This window comes from Arvicanthis niloticus, chromosome 22, assembly GCF_011762505.2.
Source record: "Arvicanthis niloticus isolate mArvNil1 chromosome 22, mArvNil1.pat.X, whole genome shotgun sequence".
Lineage (NCBI taxonomy): Eukaryota > Metazoa > Chordata > Mammalia > Rodentia > Muridae > Arvicanthis > Arvicanthis niloticus.
In genome coordinates this window covers 46,832,264-46,844,383 of record NC_133429.1, presented here as the reverse complement: position 1 = coordinate 46,844,383, position 12,120 = coordinate 46,832,264, and the positions used below count along the sequence as shown (strand labels likewise).

Genomic DNA, 12,120 nt, shown 5'->3' with positions numbered 1-12,120 from the left:
TTGACTTAAATATGACTTAAAAAACAACCAACGAGCTATCCAACCAAAAGGTTGCAATGAGTTAGAAGGAAGTGTCAGGAGTATTCCATTCCTCAATATGGTATTTTTTATTGTAATTTTTTATTGAATATATTTTAATCATTTTCTTTCTCCTTCAGTTTTTCCCAAATTCTTCCCAGTTGCCTATATTGTTTTCTCTCTGTGTCCAAAACAACAAAAACAAGACACACACACACACACACACACACAAAGAGACAGAGACAGAGACAAAGACAGAAACAGACAGACAGACAGACAGACAGACAGAGACAAGAGACGAGACAGAATCAAAATCAACAAGCAAAAACCTAACAAAACAAAAAAAATAAAAGCTCAATCTAAGTAAAATGAGGCAAAATGTTATATAAAATACCATTGAGTTGGTTTTGTTTTATCCCACTACTCTTGGACTTGGAGCCTTCCCTGAGGCATAGTTAATATAGCCAGTGAGACCCCCACAAATTTCCCCCTTTTCCAGCAAGCATCAGTTGCACCCAGCTTCTTGCTGATGTCTGGGGGACACTGTTTCCTTGCAGTCACCCATCACCTCTGGCTCTTAAGATGATTCCAGGATTCCACCTCCTCTTCCACAGAGATCCCTGCTTTGAGGAAGACGTCCCTTTGAGGACTCAGTGCCCCAAAGTCCTTCAGTCTCTGAATACTGTCCAGCTGTAGGTCTCTGGGTTAGTTACTATCTACTACATGGGAAATGTTTTTTGTTTTTATTTTTTATCCAAGGCATTGATTTCTGAGTGTGTGTGTATGTGTGTGTGTACATACATACATATACATACATACATACATACATACATCATACATACATGCTTTTTAGAACAGTATTAGTTGGTTTTATCCTAGGTTCTCGGCCTATCTAGTCTTAGGTTCTTGGTCACCCAAGCAGTTTTAGGTATGGCTTTCATCTCATGGTGTGAACTTCAAGTCAAATGGCATTGGGTAGTTGATCCTACAGGTTTTTACCACCATTGCACTGACATATTTTGCAGGAAGGACAGATTTAGTTCACAGGGTTTGTCTCTGGGTTTGGGTTTACGTTTGTTTCTTTTGCCTACAGAGTATGTTCCCACATCAGAGACATTAGAAAGTATGGGTAAAGCTTCTGTGTAGCCGTAGCAGTGAGACCTTGGTGTTAGTTTGTGGAGAGCAACCTATAGTCTTAGCAAAAGCCTGCGTTGTGTGGAGGGTCCACAGGCAGTATTCTCAACCAAGGAAAACAACAAAAACATGATGTTTATTCTCTCCATCTCTCATACAGTTCATGTCACAACTTCGTCCTTATAGTCACTAATGTTTCCCTAAAAGTCTAGTCAGAGAGGATGGTGATGGTTTTAGGTACAAAGACCTGATTCTTCTATACTAGCCAGAGAATCAGAACCTAGTATTGCATAACAGTTTTCTGATACAGAGGATGCTTGTATTTTAGGATTTTATGAGTTTTCTATCTCATACGTAGCCTATGTGATTTCATGTTGCACCGAGTTAAACCCTACAAGGCCCTACAGGACACTGATGACTCTTAATTAGACAGTGGTTCTACTGTAGCTTCAGTAATTCCGACTGGGCAGCTCTGTATGCATCTTTATTCCATCAAGGGGTAAATACATGTGAGGGAAAGAGTCCGTGCCTCACTTACCCTGGCATTCCTCCTCGTCCTACCGCAGTGGCTTTGTGTGCTCACCACCCACTAAATGTTGGTTAAACTAATTAATTAAGCACAAGGGAAAAAGCAGACTCAGCTGGCTTCTTTGATGCATGTACTCAATTCTTAAGCCTGATGTGGGACTAGAGAATGTGGCTTGAATATATAATCAAAGGGACACTTTAATTTGAATTTATTTCCAAGATCAGCTTTCCCCTCTCAGAGGAAGAAGCTGCCCTAGAAAAGATACTACAGAGTGTTTACCAACAAAATGTATCTCATCTGTAGTAAGACAGGTGAAACGAAGCATGGGACAAGACCTAATCAACCTTGATTAGTGGGTTTGTTTTGTTGTTTTGTTTTGTTTTTTTGAAGGCAGAGGGGTATTGTTTTTGCTTTTTCTCTCTTCTTGAAAAATTGCCAACTAACTATGAAATGGACTGTAGTATCCTTTTATCAAATGTGATGCCAAAAGGATCTTAAGGCATAAGGCAACCCCAAGGCTCTGATTGGGTAGTCTGTTTAAAATAAGGAAAATAAAATCTAGTACCTATAAAAAAGCAAACCCCAAGAACCCCAGTACTGTACTGCAGTGGAGGGCAGACAGCAAGCAAGGAATCATGCTAGACCCTGCAGGGAAACAGGTGTGGCGGTCCCAGGGAGGACTTGAGCTGGTAACACAGCTTGTCAAAGGCAAAGGAGGCCTATGTCCTCTGCAGCTAAGGAGTCATCAAGATATAATCTACTCAGAGAAACAGCAGACAGGAAGATAAACACTGAAGCCTCACCTAGCCTCGGATTTCATCCGGTCCCCACTAACTGGCTCCCTGTATGCATTTAAAGCAAGGTCCTTCATTTTAAAAAAATTGCTTTTAGTTATATTGTTGTTGTCGCATGTGTATGCGGCCAAGCTTAGGCATGATCAAAACTCTGTTCACTATGTTTCCTGTACGACTTTATATTGTGTCAGATTTCCCTTTTAATGTACTTTTATTTGAGAATTCCATACAGCTTAGTTTGACCTTATACCTTCTTCTCCCATACATCCTCCCAGATCTCCCCCTACCTCTTTACCCCCTAAATTCACATTACTTCTCTCTTGTAAAAAAGAAAATACCACTACCATGGGGTCATTTGTGTCGGATGACTACTCCTAAGCCTGGGTGTATATGCCCAGTGCCACTCTATTGAAGAAGACTGACTTCCCCAATCCCAGTAACCACTGGTTGCAAACAGGTGAGAAGCACATAGAGGTGGTTTTGTGTCTACTTTCCACCTATGTGCTGTGATTGTTAGCTGGATTTATCTTGTGCCGGTCCTGTATACGCTCAGGTGGGTGTTCTGAGTTCCTATCAAACTTGCTTTAACTGGATAATGCTGCTTCCCTGAAGTCATCCTCTGCCTCTCCCAATCTTCCTGTTTTATCTTTTGTGTAGATTCCAGAGCCTGGAGGGAAGAGTTTAGCCATAGCAACCTCATTTAGGACTGATCTTTCCAAAGTCTCAATTCTCTGCACACATCTGTCCAGCTGTGGGTTTTTTGGTGTTAGTTTGCACCTACTGTAAGAAGACGTTTCTTTGATTAAGGTTCAGGCACACACTGATCCTCCATCATATGTATACACTTTCCTACTTAGCTTCTATTGAGAAAAGTTAATTTTTAGTTACTGTTATTATTTATTAGAGTGTGTATGTATGTGTGTCTGTGCATGTGTGCATGCATGATGCATGTCTGTGTGTATACTTATGTGTGTGACAAAGCACTAGTACAGAAGTCAGATAACAACTTTCTGGAGTTACATGGTCAGAGACCAAACTCAGGTCGTCTTCTATGGAAAGCACTTTTTATTTGGTGATACATCCCATCAGCCTTACAAAATACGTTCCCTGTTGTCATTTCCTGACATCAGTGGGTGAGAGTCTCTTATGCTTTTCCTAAAAGTAGCAACATCAAGAGGTTTCTACCAAAACCTTTTAGAATAACTTAGGAGTTAAGAAATTCAATTTGATTTCATTAAACTTGTTTTGAGACATCGAAGCATCTTATTTCCAGTGAGATGATGTGTCTGAGGCAGATTATCCAAAGTTCTCTCTAACATTGCTTATGATAAGGATTAATACTTTTATAGTTTTTCAAAACAGTGTATCTAAGGGTTTCTCATTTTACAAAAAAGGGTATTTAAAAAAACCAAGTAACATTAAACTGTGTATCCTTGTATCACTGCCTATAGCAGTGAATGGATGATATACTCTTAGTCATAATTTATCTTATAAAAAAATTCCCAGAATTACCATGGGGGTTGGCTGGATAGGCAGGTGAGTGTGGTCTGTAATTACTTGGAGATATGGATAAAATTGGAGGGTACTAAAATTATTGAAGTTACAAGGTACCCAAGAGATGAAGGAAAGATAGATGGGTCTGTGTGGCTGGAAACTTTGATTCCATAAGATGGAGATGTTCCTGCTGGTACAGACATTGTACTGAGTCACTCTTAGTGTTGGTGCATGTGATAGGAGCTTGTGAGCCTGATCTAGGCTGAAGGTGATGCTATGTGAAATCCCACGGTCTTAAATGGAAAGATTCCTGAATGCCCTCATCTATGAACTGAATATATTACAGAGTTCTAGTGACCAGACAGTAGCCAACAATGGAAGAGTTCTACATGTCTCCTATACCCAAATCACCCTTTTATTATGGTGCTGCTCTACTGAGTGGCCTGAAGGAGAAATGCTCTGAGATAACAGAAAACTTACATGTTTTATGTAAGTATTGTGAAAGAAATTATTCCACAATGCAAATTTGAATGACAACACTCTTCTTGTCCTTGATTTCAAAGTTAAGACCAAAATGCCTTTTATGTTGTGACTCTTGAGAGATAATTAACTCAGGAAATGAACCAGGGTTGTTTCCCTCTGCTGTTTGCTAATTTTGAGTTCTATTGTGCTCTAGAATTTAGAATAGAAAATCATAGCCAACTCTGTCCCATGAATATGAAGGCTTTATTACTATTTTTTTTAACAGAAGAGAAAATAGAAACCATATTACCAATGAGAAAAGCAAATAGATGCTCATATCACATTGGGAGGCATTTGGTTTTATATTTAGTTTGTTTGCTTTTCAACTATTTTCTTTCTCTGTCCCTTTTAAAATACATAACTGGAATTTCTGCTCTTTGTACTCTCTTAGACTTTTTAATCAGGCAAAGAGCATGGTCTTTGCTCATTGATACAGGTTTTAACTTTTTGTCATAATGTGAACAACATCAAAATCTCACAAGGGAAATGTGCAAGGCTACATGAAACTTGGGAATAAGATTATAAACAAATCTGTCGCCAAGAACTTATTGTCACGACTCAAGCATGGAATAAATGACATGTTCCAAGACCACACATGCTGTCCATCAAGATTTTCTGCTAACTGTATTTCCTCTTTCTCTTTCCCCAACTGGTTGAAAAATGTTTAAAAAAAAAAAAAAAACTTGGGGATCTGGAGGAGCAAACCTTTTTACAACCATAGCTCCAGAATTACTCTTGAGAACAGGTAACCTTGGCAAAGGTTAGTCACCTCCTGGCCTGGCCTCCCTGGGGCTCAATGAGCAGGAACAGGGCTCTCTTGCATTTGTCTTCTTTCTTAGAGCTTCATGTAGCCGACACGACTGTCTGTGTCTCATGTCTTACAGAGTAGGTTGTACGACTACGAGCATGTGATGTCTTTGTGCTTCCCATAGTGCATGATTTCTGTTAGTTAAAAATAAATAATCAAAAGAAAGCAGTCGTAGCATGTGCAAGGCCCTGGCTCACTATCGAAGCTGTGTTATGCCAGCTGCTTTTACTTTTTTTTTTTTTTTTTAAACTACAGCAAATGTTAACCCTTAATTTGATTTCATGATGAATTTGATTTTTGGTAGAATGTTTACAAGTAGATATTCAAAATGCTAAAACAGTTTAATGGACATTGTGCAAAGAAAAATAAATTATATGTTTATAAAACAAATTGTTGATATATGATTTGAGCTCTGTAACCATTCTTAACATGCTTAGTAAACTTAACAAAATGATTTTCAGCAGCGTGTAGAGGTTTTGAGGATCTAAAGTTGGAATAGAAGTAAAGAGAAAGTATTAAAAGTGCAAAATATAGTATCCATACTCATGACACTCATGTAGATTTTGTAAAGCAGTTTGTTGATTACAGACTTGTTCTTTATTTTTGAGACTATAAGTGCATCATTTCTTCCTTTCCTTTCATATCTCCAATCTGAAATGTCAAACATTATCATATTTTTAAGTTTTCTTGATTCTTGATTACAAGATAACCATCTTGTAACACTGAAACAAAGTATTCTACATGGAGAAGCTTAGTAAATATGAACACTTGTGGTAAACGTAGCAGCGGTGCTGTTTGAGTAGCTGCATGGCCTTTCCTTGTATGACTGTGCCATTGCCATCCTGTCCACAGACAGCCTCAGTGACATTTATCCTCTAATATTTTTATTTTTAAAAGAAACAGGTAATCCAGAGAGGGCAAAGTGGAATTACATTTAATTGCATAGTCACTATCCCAAATACATGTTCTGAACCCTGGTTAGTGTCAAACTTGTACAGAGGCGTTGGTTGTTTTCTGGTTCAAGCTTTCCCCCTGGTCCCCTCTAGATCAGGCTGGAAGGCAACACGGAATCTCCCATGACAGGAAGCACTGTTGTGGGATCTTCGTGGTAGGCTAGTATTTCCCGGGTTTCTAGGTGTGAAGAACGAGCTGTGCATTTGCCTTGAGAAGCCTTGATTACAGAGATAATCAACACATTTCCCAAGCAGGCCAGTTTCAGTTTGTGAGATAATGGTTTTCCCTCTCACCTTAATCCTCCCAGAAAAGAAGCCAAGTGTTGAACCATCACTCAACTTCAGTCCTGCTGACTCCATACCCCTCCTATCCCACTTTACAAAGAAAATAACTTTGAAATGGCTAGTCCTTCTTGGGGGGGGGGGCGGGTTGTGCTGGGTTAGGGGTTGTATGCCTTTCCTTTCTCTGTGTTTAAAACCAACCTGTTATGCTCAGCCCATTAGAACTCTGTTTGATGGAAGGAAGCCTTGCTTGATTTCTGAATGGAATGAATCTGCTAAGCTCATTAAGCTAAGTGGGAAGTGGGAAGCTGTCCTTTGACACTAGTTGTTAAGTGCTAAGCTTTGTTGGGACAAAGGTTTATTTGATGAGGTTCATATAAAAAACATCACCTCCTCTAGATTGTCATGTTTTTACTGTGTAGTGGGAAAATTCATATTACAATTTGTAACTGTATCAAAACCTCACTGTCCATGTTTGTAGAAGGAAAGGACTTCTGTTTGCTTCTGTTTTTTTTTTTTTTTTTTTTTTTCCAGATATTTAACTCAAGTTCTTAATAGAAGAAGCAGATACACAATGTATACTTTAGGAAAAGGAATTACTGTATTTGATCAAAAGATCAGAGAAAGTGTCTAGAAAAGAATTGTCTTTGTTGCTTGGTCATTATAATTATTATACACATAATTAAAATCTTTGAGAAACATGTTTGGCAGCAGGCTGGTATCTGGTACTCAGTTCTAGAGAACAGATTTTTTTTTTTCTTTTGGAAACTATGTATCTCATCTTAGTTTCTTTGCCTGTTACTGTGATAAAATACTCTGACCAAGAAAACTTACTGGAGGAAGGTTTTGTTCTAGTTTATAATCCAAGTTATTATCCCTCATGGGAGAGGAGTCACAGAAGTAGGAGCTTGAAGTCACATCATATCTGTCCCCAGTAAGAGGCAGAGAGTGAGCAATGCAGGTGTCTTGGCCCTCCATTCACTTTCCCTACAGCTGGAATGATCCCAGCATATGTTAAGACTGATCTTCCTACAACAGTAGATGTCATTGGGATGCTCCCCACAGGCTTCTTGCCCAGGTGCCCATCTCCCAGGTGATTCCAGGATTCCTCAGGTTGACAATTAGCACTTAAGCCCCTCATCCACAGACTATAAAGACATTTGTCTGCTGTTTAGTGGAGAGGAATATGGACCTTAGACCCTTTAGAAACAAGAGATGGAAGCCAAAATCCAGGATTCCCAAGCCTTAGGACCTTACATAACTGGAACTCTATACCTCAGTATGACCATACTTAAAATATTTACACAGTGCCTATATTATGTTGTTTAGGGAATGAGATAATGGGTGGGAATTGTTTGGCAAAATACCTTCTAAGGGCTGCAGAGAAGGCTGTCAGTGCATCCCTGCTGTATGTGTCCACAGCACCCTGTAAAAAGTCCAAGAGTGACAGCATGAAGCCAGGGAGGTTCAGAGGCTCCTCTGCCACCTAGGTCTAGCACAATCCATGAGCTTCAGGGTCAGTGAGAGACCATGTTTCAATTTAAGACAAAGATAAAGAGTGATTCAGGATGGCAACCCCAAGTCCACTTCAGGCAACAAAATGAAACTCTGTGCCCTTCACCTCTTTGTTACTGTTGATTATGTTGCTTTCCCCAGTCTCAGATTCTAAGATTCACAGACACCACAATGCATATTGTACAGGGATTTTTACTGTGTCTTCCAGACACGGTATCAAATTACATGCTGGGGAAAAATACCCTTGAAAGTGTGCCCACTGAAACTACACAGAGGGAAAATCGGAAGGTTAAATGTAGCAATTCAAAGTGCCAGACACGTCACCTTTTTGACCCTGGCTATAATTTAAGCCCGGTTTATGTTGCACGGTGAGAAGTATGAACTAATTGTGCATGTCAAAGCAAGTTCTTCAAGAAGAGAGAGCAAACTACCTTTCCCCTATTTGAGAGAAGAGAAGGAAGGGAAAGTGGAGCCTCGGCCTCTGGAGAGCTGTGTGCAAGTTTGCTTCTGGCTAAAAGTTAATGATCAATCGCTGTGCTCTCAGCTCGGAGTCCCCAACAAGTGGCGAATGCAGCTTTTCTCTCTCTCTCTCCAGGTAATTTTAAATCTCTAAAAACTGTGCTCACGCTGGCTTTGGTAGACTATAGGCATGACTTGCTTCATTCTTGTTATTAGATTTCATGTTTTAAGTTTATTGAAAGTAGAGCTAAAACTCATAAATGTTGCCTCATGGAAAAGTACTTAATTTCTGAAATGGACAGAGTTAAGGCTGGCTGGTGAGACATTGTGTGCTTGTAGTTGCAAAGAGAATATTTAAATGTTCTGTGAAATTTGCTATTGTGGTTCTTAGCCCTCCTGGCTGAAAGATGAATTAATCCTAATTATTTAAAAGAATACTTCACATTATGTAGCCTGCCAATTTTTGGTTTGGAGGAAAGGTTTTAAATCATTGGTACCAATTATTTTTGGAAAATAAGAGTAGTTTTTTACTCATTAAATTTTTATTTGTACCTTATGCTATCTAACAATAAAGTGTCCTTATTTCTTAGATGAATTGTTACATCTTATAAATATGCGTGCTTGGTTGGAAATTACTAAAAAAAAAACTGTATTATTTTTGACATACAAGCTACGTAAGTTGGTATGGTGAAAGATAGGTGGATATTCTGCAGTTGTATTTTGTGTGGTACCCCTGAGAAGTGTTACTGTAAGTGAAGACCCAAAAGATGAATTAATCCTAATTATTTAAAAGAATACCTCACATTATGTAGCCTGCCAATTTTTGGTTTGGGGGAAAGGTTTTTAAATCATTGGTACCAATTATTTTTGGAAAATAAGAGGAGTTTCATGCATTAAAGTCAACTAACTGCTGAAGATGTCAATATATATATTATATCTTTCGAATTGGCTATTCTGCATATCACTAAGGCCCCATTAGACAAACTTAGAGAAGGTCTTTGTTCCTTTCAGAAGTGTCTGCCCACTCGTGTCTTTATTCAACAAAATCCCAAGGCCAAGGAACTTGTGCTGGTTGGATTTAGACTAAAACCATATGAGCTTCAGATAGCATCAGCAGCTTGAGTCTTCTGTGGTGCTACATATGTAACTGCACTTGGAGTTTCCTTCTCCTCAGCTGAAATTAAATGTCAGACAATGATTGATGATTTTGCAATGGAAATCTAGAGCTGGGAGGAACACAGAGGAAGATCCATTTTATACACAAGGAACAGTGTCCAGAGAGGGGACACTTAGCAGCATCATGGGCACTGCCGGAAGTCGAACAAGACTTCTATTCATAGGTGACAAGGACAGCTGATGCTGTGCTACACAACATTCTGGTTTATTCCCTAAACAATTTCCACTTTGGACGAGAGCTGGCAAAGCATTCACAGCTAGAGTGCAGGGGACCAGTGATGTTTTCCCGTTCACCTTTGGCATTATAAGTTTGTTTTTCAGTGTGACTTGTAAAACTCAACCCTGCATGTTGCTGTATTTGTGCAGGTTTATTTACGTTCTCCTTACAGGGGGAGTTTCTCAAAGTTAAAGATAAGAAGATCGGCACTTAATTTGGTGCATGGCAAAGCAATGTTGAGAAGTTTGTAATTTATAAGCTCTGAGGTGGCTGACGTTTTAAAGAGAATTTTTTTGTTTAAAAAAAGTTTTAAGGAAATTTAAGATTACTAAAATCTTATGATTAAAACTCAAAGTATACAGTAATGTAAGAATATTCACATAAAGTTTAAAATGATCCACATATAGTGGGAAAACAGAGCAATCATTTTCCACGACACTGTAAAATGTTTGAGACTCTGACAGCTAAGACTGTGTGATTGTGTCTGTGTGTGTGTTCATGTCTGTGTGTCTGTGTGTGTATGCCCACACATTTGTGTGTCGTGTGGAATGTTTGCAGCATGCATGTGTGTGTGCACACATACACATTCACATTGATGTGTGTAGAGACAAGCTCAGACTTTGAGAGTGTTTTCTCTCTTGATCTCACCTGCTGTTATGTCCCTAGAGAAAACACAGTCTCTCACTGAACCATAAGTTTGGCATTTCGATTTGGCTGAGTGGCCAGCAACCTCTTGGGACCCTCCTGCTGGCTCTACCTTTCCAATTATAAGGTGGCAGGCACACAGCCATATCTGGTTTTAAACATGAATGCCAGGGATTTGAACTCAGGTCTTTATTGCTGCAGACCAAGCACTCTTATCCACTGAACCATCTCCGAAGCCCGAGGTTAGTATTTGTTGTTGTTGTTTTTATTGTTTTATGTTGGATATGTGCAGATTTCTTTTTATAGTTCTAGTACACTCTTTAATTGGCACATAACAACAACTAGTTTATACTTTATGCACTGGGCTGTTATCTTGCCATCCCAAATTTATGAATCGAGTTACCATCAAAAAGTTTATCTCTGTTTCCTTATCCCATTATTAGACACAGATAATCGGAATTATACACTGTAGAAGTTTGTCAGGTTCTGATAGGTTTAAGTAACTCAGAGACACATAAGACTTCAGATTCTCTTAAAAAAAAATTGGCAAGGGGGATCAGGGCCATGAAAGATCCTTAATGTCCACTGGCTTTGCAAATCATGGGTGAGTCACATTGACCTGTGAGAGTCCTCGTTAAGTGAGTTCTAAGTGGGGGCTGTAGTAGTTGTTATGCTTGACCTACTCGGTGCAGTGTGCCAAGCAAGCCTGGTATGGGGTGCATCCTTCTAAACATTCCTAGTTCTGCCCTGACAAAGCCCTGCCATGTGGGTGGCTTAGACCAACTGAAAATTGTTCTCATTCCATTTTAGAACCTGGAAGTGTGAAATAAGGCGTAGGCTGGGCTGTGTTTTCTTGTCTCTTCTGGTTCTTGCCTGACCCAGGCTTCGCTTCCCTTGTGGCAATGCAATTCCAGTACATACATCAGTCTTCACATGACATCCTCTCCATACTCCACAGGTATATCCCTATAATGATACCCCTCATCCCGGCTTGGGCGTCAGCCTACTCAGTTTAAGAATCTGGCTCTAGAGGATCCTTCAGAGTTCCATGTGGTAGAAGCATTGTTCTGATTCAGCTCTTTGAGAAGCAGGGGACGCTTTAGAGGGTTTGCGTTAGTGGGATGAGTTTGGGTCTAGAAGGCACACCCTTAAGGAGATGGTGAGGTCTAAGCCCCATCTTCCTTCTGGCTTTACTTCCTCAGGAGGTGAGTAGTCTGTTTCTGCTACAAGCCCAACAGCAGGGCAAACTGATCATGATCCAAAACAGCTTAAACCTTTAGGCAAATATGTGTCCTGTCTTTTAAGTTGATTATTGATTGGGTTTTTGAAACCAAAAGTTTACTAATACAATGTTTCCTAATAATGTTCCTAGTAACTGTAACGAAGTACAAGCCCAGGCTTCTCTTCAGGGAGGTTAAATGACCAGGTAATAGCCTGGCCTTGATCCTACCAACCCCCATATACATTCACCACATCCTAGTATTTCAAATACCAGCCCTTCCACCATCAACCCTTACTTAGTCCACATCTCATCAAAAGAAAGATGTGGGGTAGAGCCCAAGTTCCAGAATAAA

General features: G+C 39.6%; 1 protein-coding gene across 6 annotated transcripts in view; it reads left to right on the top strand.

Moving 5' to 3' along the window:
- Slc16a7 (solute carrier family 16 member 7) overlaps window positions 1-12,120 on the top strand; it is a 163,550-nt gene that overhangs the window by 49,179 nt on the left and 102,251 nt on the right. Inside the window, exon 1 of one of the 6 annotated variants that reach the window (XM_076920381.1) lies at window positions 8,487-8,644. The exons of the other annotated variants lie outside the window; for them this stretch is intronic. The gene's annotated coding sequence lies outside the window, so the exon portion shown is untranslated. Of the gene's footprint in view, window positions 1-8,486; window positions 8,645-12,120 lie in introns of those variants that run through there. 6 annotated transcript variants of the gene reach the window in all.